Source organism: Kogia breviceps, chromosome 4, assembly GCF_026419965.1.
Source record: "Kogia breviceps isolate mKogBre1 chromosome 4, mKogBre1 haplotype 1, whole genome shotgun sequence".
In the NCBI taxonomy this organism is placed as follows: domain Eukaryota; kingdom Metazoa; phylum Chordata; class Mammalia; order Artiodactyla; family Physeteridae; genus Kogia; species Kogia breviceps.
This window is the reverse complement of record NC_081313.1, coordinates 37,886,871-37,899,100: the sequence shown is the minus strand read 5'-3', so window position 1 is coordinate 37,899,100 and position 12,230 is coordinate 37,886,871.

Genomic DNA, 12,230 nt, shown 5'->3' with positions numbered 1-12,230 from the left:
TTTCTTCAAAATTTTTCTCAGTTCTTTTGCTTTTTGGCTGATAATCAAAAATCAATTTCTGATTTGTTTTGTCCTGGAGAAGCTTAACGGAAGTTACAGCAAGCTAAATAGGATGTTAATTAAAAGTATAAACCTTGCAAAACCCTAATATGGAGGCTCTAACCCAAAGACACTTTCAATAGTTGATGTGGCCATTCATTCGTTAAAACCAGCTATTTTTCTTTTGAATTGCATTACCTTTAATTCTGAAAATTGAATGTTATAGAGCACCAGGCAAACTGATGTGAGTAACTATATTACTCATTGCTGAGTGATGTGACTTCTTCCTCAAAGCTAGGCTTTTTAGGGAAACTGCGTGATTAGGTCCCTAGGTGTTTTGGCTTGTTCGGGAATTCATGTTGGCCCTCCAGGGAGCTAATGCATCTTTAATTATTTACAGGTTCACATGAGAACCTTTATAAATATAAGCACATTAGCTCAGTAGCTAAATAACAGTAACATGAAACATGGCAGACACAGTGGAAAGAACTAGTAGAAGCTAATGCAAACCCTGGAGCTGCCACCTCTATGTCGCATCCTGTAGCTTTCTGTCAGTATTTGGTTGACAATTATAGACCTTGGTGCATGTGTGTAATTACATGTGTTAGACCCTTCTGAAATGTAGGGGCCTTCTAAATTTCTATTCAGAGACTGAGAAGCAAAGTGCCTCTACCATATACTTTGATACCTTTTAGGTGAGACCAAATTTGTTTAAGGGAACTCATCTGCTGGTTTTAAAGTAGTGTTTAAAATTATGGGAGATCACCAAGTGAAGACAAGGACAAAGGGAGAAGAAGTCTATGTGATGATGGAGCCAGAGATTGGAATGGTGCATCTATAAGTCAAGAAATGTAAAGGATCACTAGCAAACACTAGAAGCTAGAAGAAGCATGAAAGAGTCTTCCCTACAGGTGTCAGAGGAAGTGTGGCCCTGCTGACACTTTGATTTCAGGCTCCTATCCTCCAAAACTGTGAGAAAATACATTTCTGTCATTTTAAGTCAAAATAAATAAAACTGTGAAAATATTAATACATCCACAATGTAAAATATTTAGATGCATATTCTACAAATGTAAATAAAGTAAAAGTTTTCTTTTCAACTCCAGCACCCATCTTTTTTCTTCACTCTTTAGGGAAAACAGTTTAATGTATGTCGGAGTGTGTATGCACATATATTGTAAATATTTATACATATGATGTACATATGTATAATACACAATGCACTCGTGCATAAACCAACAAATGGAATAGCCTAAACGTATGGGTCTGAAAATTGTTTAAAATAAATTTGGACTAGGACATATGGGCATAGGTGAGATTCAAAACTATCCAGTTGAAAACAACCTCATTTTGTCAAATCAACAAAGTTGGGGACTCCAGGCTCTGCTCTTCTGATTGTTGTTGTAGCAGTATCTTTTTTTTTTTTTTTTGGTACACGGGCCTCTCTCTGCTGTGGCCTCTCCCGTTGCAGAGCACAGGCTCCGGACGCGCAGCCTCAGCAGCCATGGCTCAGGGGCCCAGCCGCTCCGCGGCATGTGGGATCTTACTGGACCGGGGCACAAACCTGTGTCCCCTGCATCGGCAGGCGGACTCTCAACCACTGCGCCACTAGGGAAGCCCCCTGTAGCAGCATCTTAATGGCAAAGTCTACTGAAATGGAAATACATGCAGTGGCCTTCTACGCATTCAGTATTCCCTGCCCACACATACTCCTAACCAGACAGTGAATTTCCCAGCCGTGACAACATCTGAGCGGGATGACCCCCATGTCAAGCACTCTTGGTCATGATCATTGGTGTGGGAAGGAGCATATGCTTTCAGTTAATCAAATCAGAAGGGAGCACAGCTTTTTTATTCAATGATTGAGGGGAAAAGAGCCTCTCTCTGATGGCAGCAGAGGAAGCATGAGGGAGTTATCTTGTGATGACATGGAATTTCAAGCCCTAGAATAAAACGGACACCTAATAATGTAGAAGGGAGATACAGAGAGGCAAGAAGTGTTTATTTTGTGTTATTGCTAAACCTTTGCATTAAACTATCCTTAATTCTTTGTTATCCTAATTCTCTTTATTATAAAAGCCAGTTTGAATTATGCTTTTTGTTACTTGCAGCCAAAACCATTCAAATAGATTCGTGCTAAAATGTTAGCTCACAATTGATCTATACCAGATTTGCCAGTGTTTAGGGGAGTATTTGCTTGCTAACTTAATAAGTAAAATAGTCCATGTTCAAATACATTTAGAAAATATCAAGCTGCATTTTTCACACTTTTAGAGATTCACAAAGCACAAGACATATTAAACATTTCAAGAAGTAAAAAATAAAAAATTCTAATTATGATTACACCTACAGTTTTCATATTAATTAACCAAATATTTCCTTTTCCATGTAATACCCACTGAAAATCTTTTAAAAAGTTTCCTAGAATTGAAAAATACTGATTTCAGATTATCAGTATATTTTCACATTCCACTTTTCCCACAAGATTAGAATCAAAATTTTTAGCCAAAACATTTGGACCCAAACACTCCAGGCCTTTTAAAATGTTAGTTTATAAATATATATAAGTATATGTATACATATACATATATAAATATATATATATGCTATATATAAATATATATATACATACATATATATATATATATATATATATATATATATATATATATATATATACACACACACATATGTAACCTTTTTTCTACTTAGTCAAAAACCTAAGGCCTATCCAGTTACATTTTTAAGACCAGCCAGGCTTAAGATATCTTTGGTCTTTACCTCAATTCAACTTGTTGAATTTGTTTGCTGTGCCTCTCTTATAACTGTATATCTTGGATTTTTTAACATATAAATTACAGACGCCTAATATGCCTGATCTTAACAGTAACTAAGCTTAACACAGAAATATTGAGGAGCTTGTGGAACTGTTGAAAAGGCTGGAAAACCAGACTTAAAGTTAAATAGCCAGGAAACGTGCCCCAAACCATGTTGTAGAACTGGACTGCCACCACCACTAAGAACTAACGCTGCAGCTCGCAGAAGGCAGCAACCGTACCTGTTGCACAATCCGAGGCCAACTGTTAAACCACTATTATCACACCCACCGTGCACCACACAGCAGACACTTTAGCAGCTGCTGCATTTCCTCCACTAGAAACAGAGAAAGCTTAACTGAATCTGTTTCTTTTCTATGAATTCCTAAGCCAAAATTCAGCACCGGCAAACAGATTGGCAGAACCTAAATCATATGCTGGTACCCTAGCTGCAAAGGAGGTGGAGAAAGCATGCATTTGGCATATTAGCTTCTAAAGCAAGAGACAGTTTCTTGCTCCCACCAAGACTGATAGGCTGGGGAATTCCTCAAAAATGGGAACAAACTTCAAATTATAATAATTACCCATCTTTTGGTTTGCTCAATATTAATGTAAACTTTTATTTTTTTCCTATTAATCACAAAAGACCCATGCTTCCTCCTAACATAATGCAATGATTTCTTCCACAAGTGAACACTTACCTACATTTCTACAACAAGGGAATAATCCGAAAATCTCACCAGTCACAGCATCTACTTTAAGTCGAAGAGTTCTGGGTGATGTCCATTCCTCTTCTAAGTCCATCAGTATACTATCTTGATATTTTGTCAAGTACAGTTTCAAAATTAACCTTCAATATACCCTACATTAAAAAAAGAGGGAGAAATGGAAAGGAAAGAAGATGGAAAAACTGTTAAGATATATAAATATATACAAGACAATACAGGAAAGAAAATGTGGTTGGAAGTTAAGGCCTTTGTTTCTGTGGAGGGTCACCAGGTCATTACTGGTGACCAGGTATCTATGACCATGTGCCCGCAGCTAACAACTCTGCTAGCTGAGGTTTTACATTGTAAAGTGACCAAATCTTCATTCCTGACAGAAGTGTTCTTCATAATCTATTTGTATGAGCTTGCTGTAGTCATTCTTAGTTTATTTTAAAAACTTAATAGACTTCATTTTTTAGAGTCGTTATAGGTTTACAGAAAAATTGAGTTAGAAAGTACAGAGAGTTCCAAGAAAGTTTAGCATCTTGCATTGGTGTGGTACTTCTGTTAAAATGGAGGAATCAACATTAATACATTATTATTATTATTATTAACTAAAACCCATAGTTTACATTAGGGCTCAGTCTTTGTGTTGCACAAATCTATGGATTTTGCCAAATGTATAATATCATGTATTGACCATTACAGTGTCATTCGGAATAGTTTCAGTGCCCTAAAAATCCCATGCTCCATGGGCTCATCTCACTCCCGGCCCACTCCTGGCAACCACTGATATTTTTACTGTCTTTATGTGGCTTCCAGAATGTCATATAGTTGGAATACTACAGTATAGAGCCTTTTCAGACTAGCCTCTGTCAGTTAGCAAAATACATCTATTTTCTCCATCTCTTTTCATGGCTTGATAGCTCATTCTGAAAAAATCACTGAATAGTATTCCATTGTGTGGATGGACCACTGCTTATTTATCTATCCACCTATTGAAGGCTATTAGTCTTCATTAATTTTTACCACAGGACTTGGCAGAATTAGGAGCTATCCAAGGGTATCCCCTGGGTCCTTTCTACTTTTCTCAGAAATTGCAATTTTAATTCCTCTCTAGAGTCAAGGATTATTAACCCAGCCAACAATGGATCCACTCTTAAATTTTTTACTGTTTGTCCAGAGGCATGAGGGGCCCTAAAGGCCACATAGCTGTCTCATCCTCAGATTCAATGGAATATTGCTGTGGATCTTCCCCTTGGGTACTAATTCAGCAAAGCCCAGAATCTCAGGGATAGGAGACAAAAAGTTGGCAAGGATCAATAGTTGTAACAGTGAATGGTGTCATTCTGACATCCATAACCCAGATCAAAGATTCTTGTATTTGCTCTGTGGGAGACACCATACAAGCTCATGCTTGGTTACTAGTTCAGAACACATATCTCATCCTCTAGTATCAGCCCAACCTTACAAGCCATTGTCTCTCAGGTGGCATTGCAATTGAGTCTTTAATAGAACATTCACCATTCTGTAATAAGTTATTTTGGGATGATAGGGTAAATGGTGAGACAGGCAAGTCCAATGAATACTCTCTTTGTCCAATTCTCTCTTCAAGTCCAATACTCTCTTTGTCAATACTCTCTTCAAGTCCAACGAATACTTTATACTTTATAAAGCAGGTTCCTTGCATAGGAGCAATGTAGAATTGGATACTGCAGCAGCATATAAGGTATTTGATATGCTCATGGAGAGTGGTAATCAGAGAAGCATGGTGTGCAGTAATGGAGACAACGTAATCCTAGAATGAACATCTATTCCAGTTATAAAATTCCCTGTTGCCACTGTGACAGAAGATTGCCAGGGTTATCAATGAGCCTGCCAAAAAGCGAGTGGTTTGTTCACCAATGACATATTATTGGGTGCTTAGCCTTGATTCCTGTCGCTTGCATATTGGACACCTAATAGTACTGCAGATAAACTGGCTTTGGAGAGGAATGGGGCATGTTGCTGAGCCTAGGCATATTCTCTACTGCCACCACCAAAGTTGCTTTGATCACTAGCCTTCTGACAGTAATGTAGTGCCTGGTGAAAGAGGTTGTATCACACCTGAAGTGAATATCTGATTGATAATCTTGACAGTAGCTTGGTGAGCATTCACATTAAGCACAAATGTTCTCATACTCTGGTTCATTCTTAGTGATTCACCCCCGTATCTCTTCCCCCAAACTCATTGTTACCAACCTCCAGTCTTGTTCCTTCCAAGTCCCTACACACTTAGCCAATCATTAGCCACCACATATAAATCAATACTATCTCTTCTTACAGGAATAGTGAACAACCAAATATATAGCCTGAAGTTCTCTTAAGATTACACTCAAGTGGACCATAATGCCTAAGCAATCTACTTTTCTCTGGTGCTGATATATTGTACAGTGACTTCTGTAAATTAGGCTCAGTTTTTCCCTCATTGGTTAACTGGCCAGAGGGAACTTCCCATGAAGACATAGGTGAGCATTAAGGAGGGGCAGCAGTGCAGACAGTAAGCTCACGCAGCTTCCTGTGTCTTTGGAATCTGTTTTGGCTCAAGTCCACATATATTGTTCCCACTTGCTAATGGAGAAGACTAGTTAATTGGGTAGCACTCATTTCAGGATAAGCAGTTCATGTTGTCATGTTTGTTCCATTGACAGGACTTTAGTCTCTACAATGGCCTGGAATCAGATCAAGAGTTGTTTCTTTAAAGAACAAAAATGTTATTTTGCCAGAAAAAGCATTTTGCTCTAAACTCTGTGAACTTCTGAGGGGTACCTTAGACCATTAGTAGAAAGAAAATACTTTATTTATATTTCTAATAATGTATGTTTGAGGATTACATTGTGCAAGCAAAGGCAACCATATGGCATTACATTATGAGAATGTCAATAGAAAACATCATAACAGAAATTAACATAATGCAATTACGTATAATGCAAGAAAAGATAGGCTACTCATTATGAAGCCAACATAACCAGAAAGAACCACTGAAAAATAAAGACAAATTCATGCACTGTAATACATAATTCATCATGTTAGATTATCCCAGTTAGGTAGTGTTTGGTTGAAAGCAATAGAAAACCTAATTAACACAGCAACATTTGATTTTTACTTAACAAGAAGTCTTAAGGTACTTGGTTCCAGGGTTGGTTTGGTGGCTCAGTGGTATCTTAAAAAACAAGTTTCTTTCTATCCTTTCACTCTGCCTTCCTCAGGGTATCGAATGTCACCAGCAGGCTCATCACCTCATAGTCGTAAATAGCTTTGCAACTCTACTTATTTGGAAGTTTCCAAAGTAGGAAAATAGAGAAAGGGGTAAAAAAAGCCTTCTTTTTTTTTTTTTTTTAATTAGAGGTGAAATCTTTCCCAGAAGGCTTCAACATATTTCTTCTTATATCTCAGAGGTCAGACATAGATCACAGATCTGCCTCTAAAATAATCACAAGCAAAGAGAAAATATTACCTTGTTGACTCAGACTCCTTCATGGTTCATCAACTGAGACCAGGGTCTTAAATGATAATAGGGATCTGTTATCAAAGAGGAATGGGGGGCTTCCCTGGTGGTGCAGTGGTTAAGAATCTGCCTGTCAATGTAGGGGACACGGGTTCGAGCCCCGGTCCAGGAAGATCCCATGTGCCGTGGAGCAACTAAGCCTGTGCGCCACAACTACTGAGCCTGTGCTCTAAAGTCCGCAAGCCACAACTACTGAAGCCCATGTGCCCAGAGCCCATGCTCCACAACAAGAGAAGCCACCGCAATGAGAAGCCCGTGCACTGCAATGAACAGTAGCCCCCACTCACCACAACTAGAGAAAGCCCGCATGCAGCAATGTAGACCCAACTCAGCCAAAAATAAATAAATAAATAATAAATAAAATAAGAAGAACAGATGATTCCAGTAAACATACATTTGCTTGGTAACTAATAAATAGCCTGCTTCTGAGTAATAACACACATTTGACATTGGACTACTCACACTTCTGAAAGGCTACCAAAAAATTTAAAAAAAGGAAGAATGGGAAATAGCTGTTGAATATGCAACAAGAGATTCTGCTTCCATTATATTTTTTGTGGATACAGTTTTCCTTATAACCATCTGAGAATGGACAGGGCCCACTTAATGATTTTGAAGTTATAATCTGAAATAATTTCACTAGTCTCTTTTCTAAAAATTGGACTGATTGAAGATAAATTCATCTTTAATATAGCCACCATAAGCTAATATATTACTTGTCCCCAAATCTGGCAGAGGTAGGCAAAAGGAAAGCATGAGTTGGTCAGGAAATTGAGTATAGAAGAAAAAGTTAACAGGTCATGACAAATACCTCCACTAGCCTCTGATCTTATAACAATAAATATGCACACAAATAAGAACACCACATGTAGAGGAAATAGTAGATTAAAGAACATTGTCAGAAATGTATTTTCACTATTATTTTTTAGTCAAAATTCTGAAATTATGTGAGAGAACTTGTATTAGGGTTCTCTGAAGAAATAGAACTAAAAGGATATTGTATATTATATAATATATACATTATAAGGAAATGGCTCACATGATTATGGAGGCTGATAAGTCCAAGATTTGCAGGGTGAGTCCACAGCTGGACACCCAGGAGAACCAATAGTATAGTTTCAGTTCAAAGATGGGCAGGCTCAAGAACCAGGAAGAGCTGATGCTTCAGTTCAAATGTGAAGGCAGAAAAAAGCTGATGGCCCAATTCAAAAGCAGTCGGGCAGGAAATCCCTTAATCAAGGGCGGGGGGAGGGGGTCAGCTTTTTTATTCCATTCAGACCTTCAACTGATTAGATGAGACCCACTCACATTAGGGAGGGCAATCTGCTTCACTTAGTCCACTGGTTTAAATATCCATCGCATCCAAAAACACCCTCACAGAAACACCCAAAGCAATGTTTGACCAAATATTTAGGCACCCTGTGATGCAATCAAGTTGACACACAGAATTAATCAGTACAGACCTAGTAAATCTTCAACAAATTTTGATTCCTGCAAATTTTGCAATAAGCAGTGTAAGCACTGAAGGCTACTGAACATGCACACAATCTTAAATTTTTTTCTGTGTTATGGTGTCTAGTTTGTGAAAAGAACAATGTTAAAGTTGTCTGGCAATTTTTCCATCCTCCACTCTACTTATTGGCATATGTGTTATGTATGTTTACTGTGAAATACAAATAATATTTAGAGGTGAAGAAATCAAAATGGGTCAGATTAGGAAGAAACAGAAAATAGGTATTCATTGCACAATGTGGACCAGAAAGGTAGAGAATGTCAAGCCCCATGATTACAGGTAAATCCAAACACGAGTGGAAGTGGTTCAAAAGCTAAGGGAATCCTTAACATTCAGAAATAGCAAGAGCGTGCTCATGCAGGTGGCAGACTAAATTCTACTGGCATGTTTTTCTTTTCATATGCTATTAACATCACCCAAATACCTCAAGATTCCAAGAGCAGTCACTTTTTAACTCTAATCTATATGATATTGGTATTGTGTTGAGATAACCCTGACTCACCAAGGAAAGTATTCATGATGTTCAGTGTATACTGCTTACTTAACACTGAAGTTTAATACAAAAATTGTTGGAGTAAAAATACATACTGCTTAAAGTACTCAGCTGGCTATTCAGGCAATTTGGGTCTCTAGATGTATCCATTCTTTTGTTATTATACACATAAACACACAATTTCTTTACTTATCAATTATTTTATTTCTAAGTAAAAGAGAAGCCCCCAGAACTTATACATACATACATATATATATATATATATATATATATATATATATATATAAAACAGAATATGTATCATCCTGATTTGTGCAATATTGAAGCAGGGATACTAGACAGAACTGTCATCTTTTTCCATTTCGCTTAATTTGGTACTGAAAAACACATGGTTTGTAACATAATTGGCTTCAGCCACTAAGTACATTTCATCCAACAATATTTAAATATAATCTACACCATCTTAAGTACTTTTTTTTGTGATACAAGAGGATAGTAACTTCAATTTGAAAATACAAAAATCTCAGGATCAGAAAGTTTAGGTATACTTCCCAGAATCTCATTTTCTATATTTAATAGAAAAAAAAATAATGCTGATCAGAAGGAGAGAGGTTACTGATTGCCAGTAAAGTGGAATTTTTTACATATTGCTAATCAGATTTTAATGAAGCAAGAAGAAAAGAATTTTAAGTAGTATCCTATAAGATGTTTGAAATAAAATGACGTGTGTCTTTTAATTTTTTTAGAATTAGAAGGGTTGGCTTTTTGAATGCTAACTGGCTCTGTACAATGTTTTCAAGGAAGCAATATGATGAGATGGAGTAGGTTGGATAGTATGTTTTTGCTAGCTGACTTCTAGTTCCTAGAGTTCTGTAAGCTTATTGTTTCTTCCCTTTGCCTCAAAGAAAGATGAAATCTGGATCAAATTGTTTAAGCAGTTTCATTCAGCAAATGTAACTGCATCATAGGTATGTCTTAAGTCAAAAATCTTCGTCTGGGTCTCTATCATCTCTGTTTTTTTGAGGGGGTGGTGTAAGGACATGTATTTTTCTTCTTTTTTGTGTGAGTATGTAATATAAAATTTTTAAAACAATTTCATTGAAGTACAATTGACATTAAATTTTTATATTTAAATTTAAGGTGTATAATTGAATGAGTTTCCACATATGTGTAAGTCATTACCACGATCAAGTTAATGAAAAATTTCCAAAATTTTTCTCATGTCCACTTTTAATCTATCCCCCTATCTCTCTCTCTGGCTGGGTATCCAAGTGCACACAGATGAGAACTTTTGATATTGTTCCACAGATTCTTAAGAGTCTATTCATTTTTCTTTTTTTTGTTGTTGTTGGTAAGTTTACTGTTTTATTTTTTTACAGTAGGTCCCTGTTGGTTATCTATTTTAAATATAGCAGTGTGTACATGTCAATCCCAAACTCCCAATCTATCCCTCCCCCCCCACACATCCCCCCCTGGTAAACATAAGTTTGTTGACTTAAAAAAAAATGCACAGGGCTTCCCTGGTGGCGCAGTGGTTGGGAGTCCGCCTGCCGATGCGGGGGATACGGGTTCGTGCCCCGGTCCGGGAAGATCCCGCGTGCTGCGGAGCGGCTGGGCCCGTGAGCCATGGCCGCTGAGCCTGCGCGTCCGGAGCCTGTGCCCCGCAACGGGAGAGGCCACAACAGTGAGAGGCCCGCATATCACAAAAAAAAAAAAAAAAAAAAAAAAATGCACAATGTGAGAGTTGCAAGTTAAGTTTTATTTGGGGAAAATGAGGACTGCAGCCTGGGAGACAGTGTTTCAGATAACTCTGAGAAACTGCTCTGAGTAGGCGAGTGGGTGGGAGCCAGGATATACAGGGGTTTTGCGATAAAGGGCAGGTAGTCGGGAACATCAAAAGATTATTGTTAATTAAAGAAAACCAGACATCTCAAGTTAAGGAATTTAGTGCTTTTCTATGTATGGGAAGATGCAAGAGTCTGGGCTCACTGAAATAGTTCCTTTGATATGCACCACAGCCATTTGGGGCCAGTATCCTGTATTTTCACATCCTGAGTTTCCTCGGGGCTCACTGCAGGTAGTGGCTGCAGTCTGATGGCTGCTAGATGGCAGATATTCTTTTCAGTCCTGAGTTTCCTCAGGGCTCACAGGCTCATGTTGGAGGGTTGCAATTGTTGATGACTGTGACATCCTCTGTGTATTGATATGGCAGGAAATATTCCATTTATAAATATTCTATTTATCAAGTTCATTCTCTACGTCTGTGAGTCTGTTTCTGTTTTGTAAATAAGTTCATTTGTATCTTATTTTTTTTAGATTCCACATATAAGTGATATCATATGATATTTGTCTTTCTCTGTCTGACTTACTTCCTTAGTATGATAATCTCCAGGTCCATCCATGTTGCTGCAAATGGCATTATTTCATTCTTTTTAATGGCTGAGTAATATTCCATTGTATTGTACCACAATACAATATATATGTATAACATCTTCTTTATCCATTTATCTGTCGATGGACATTTAGGTTGCTTCCAAGTCTTGGCTATTGTAAACAGTGCTACTATGAACATTGGGGTGCATGCATCCTTTTGAACCATGTTTTTCTCCAGATATATGCCTAAGAGTGGGATTGCTGGGTCACATGGTAGCTCTAGCTTTAGTTTTTTTAAGGAACCTCCATATTGTTCTCCATAGTGGCTGTACCAATTTACATTCCCACCAACAGTGTAGGAGGGTTCCCTTTTCTCCACATCCTCTCCAGCATTTATCGTTTATAGATTTTTTGATGATAGCCATTCTGACTGGTGTGAGGTGATATCTCATGGCAGTTTTGATTTGTACTTCTTGAATAATTAGCGATGTTGAGCATTTCTTCATGTGCCTCTTGGTCATTTGTATGTCTTCTTTGGAGAAATGTCTATTTAGGTCTTCAGCCTAATTTTTGATTGGGTTTGTTTTTTGGATATTGAGCACACAAGTTGTTTGTAAATTTTGGAGACTAATCCCTTGTCAGTTGCATCATTTGAGAATATTTTCTCCCATTCTGTGGGTTGTCTTTTCATTTTATTTGTGATTTCCTTGGCTGTGCAAAAGCTTTTGAGTTTAATCAGGTC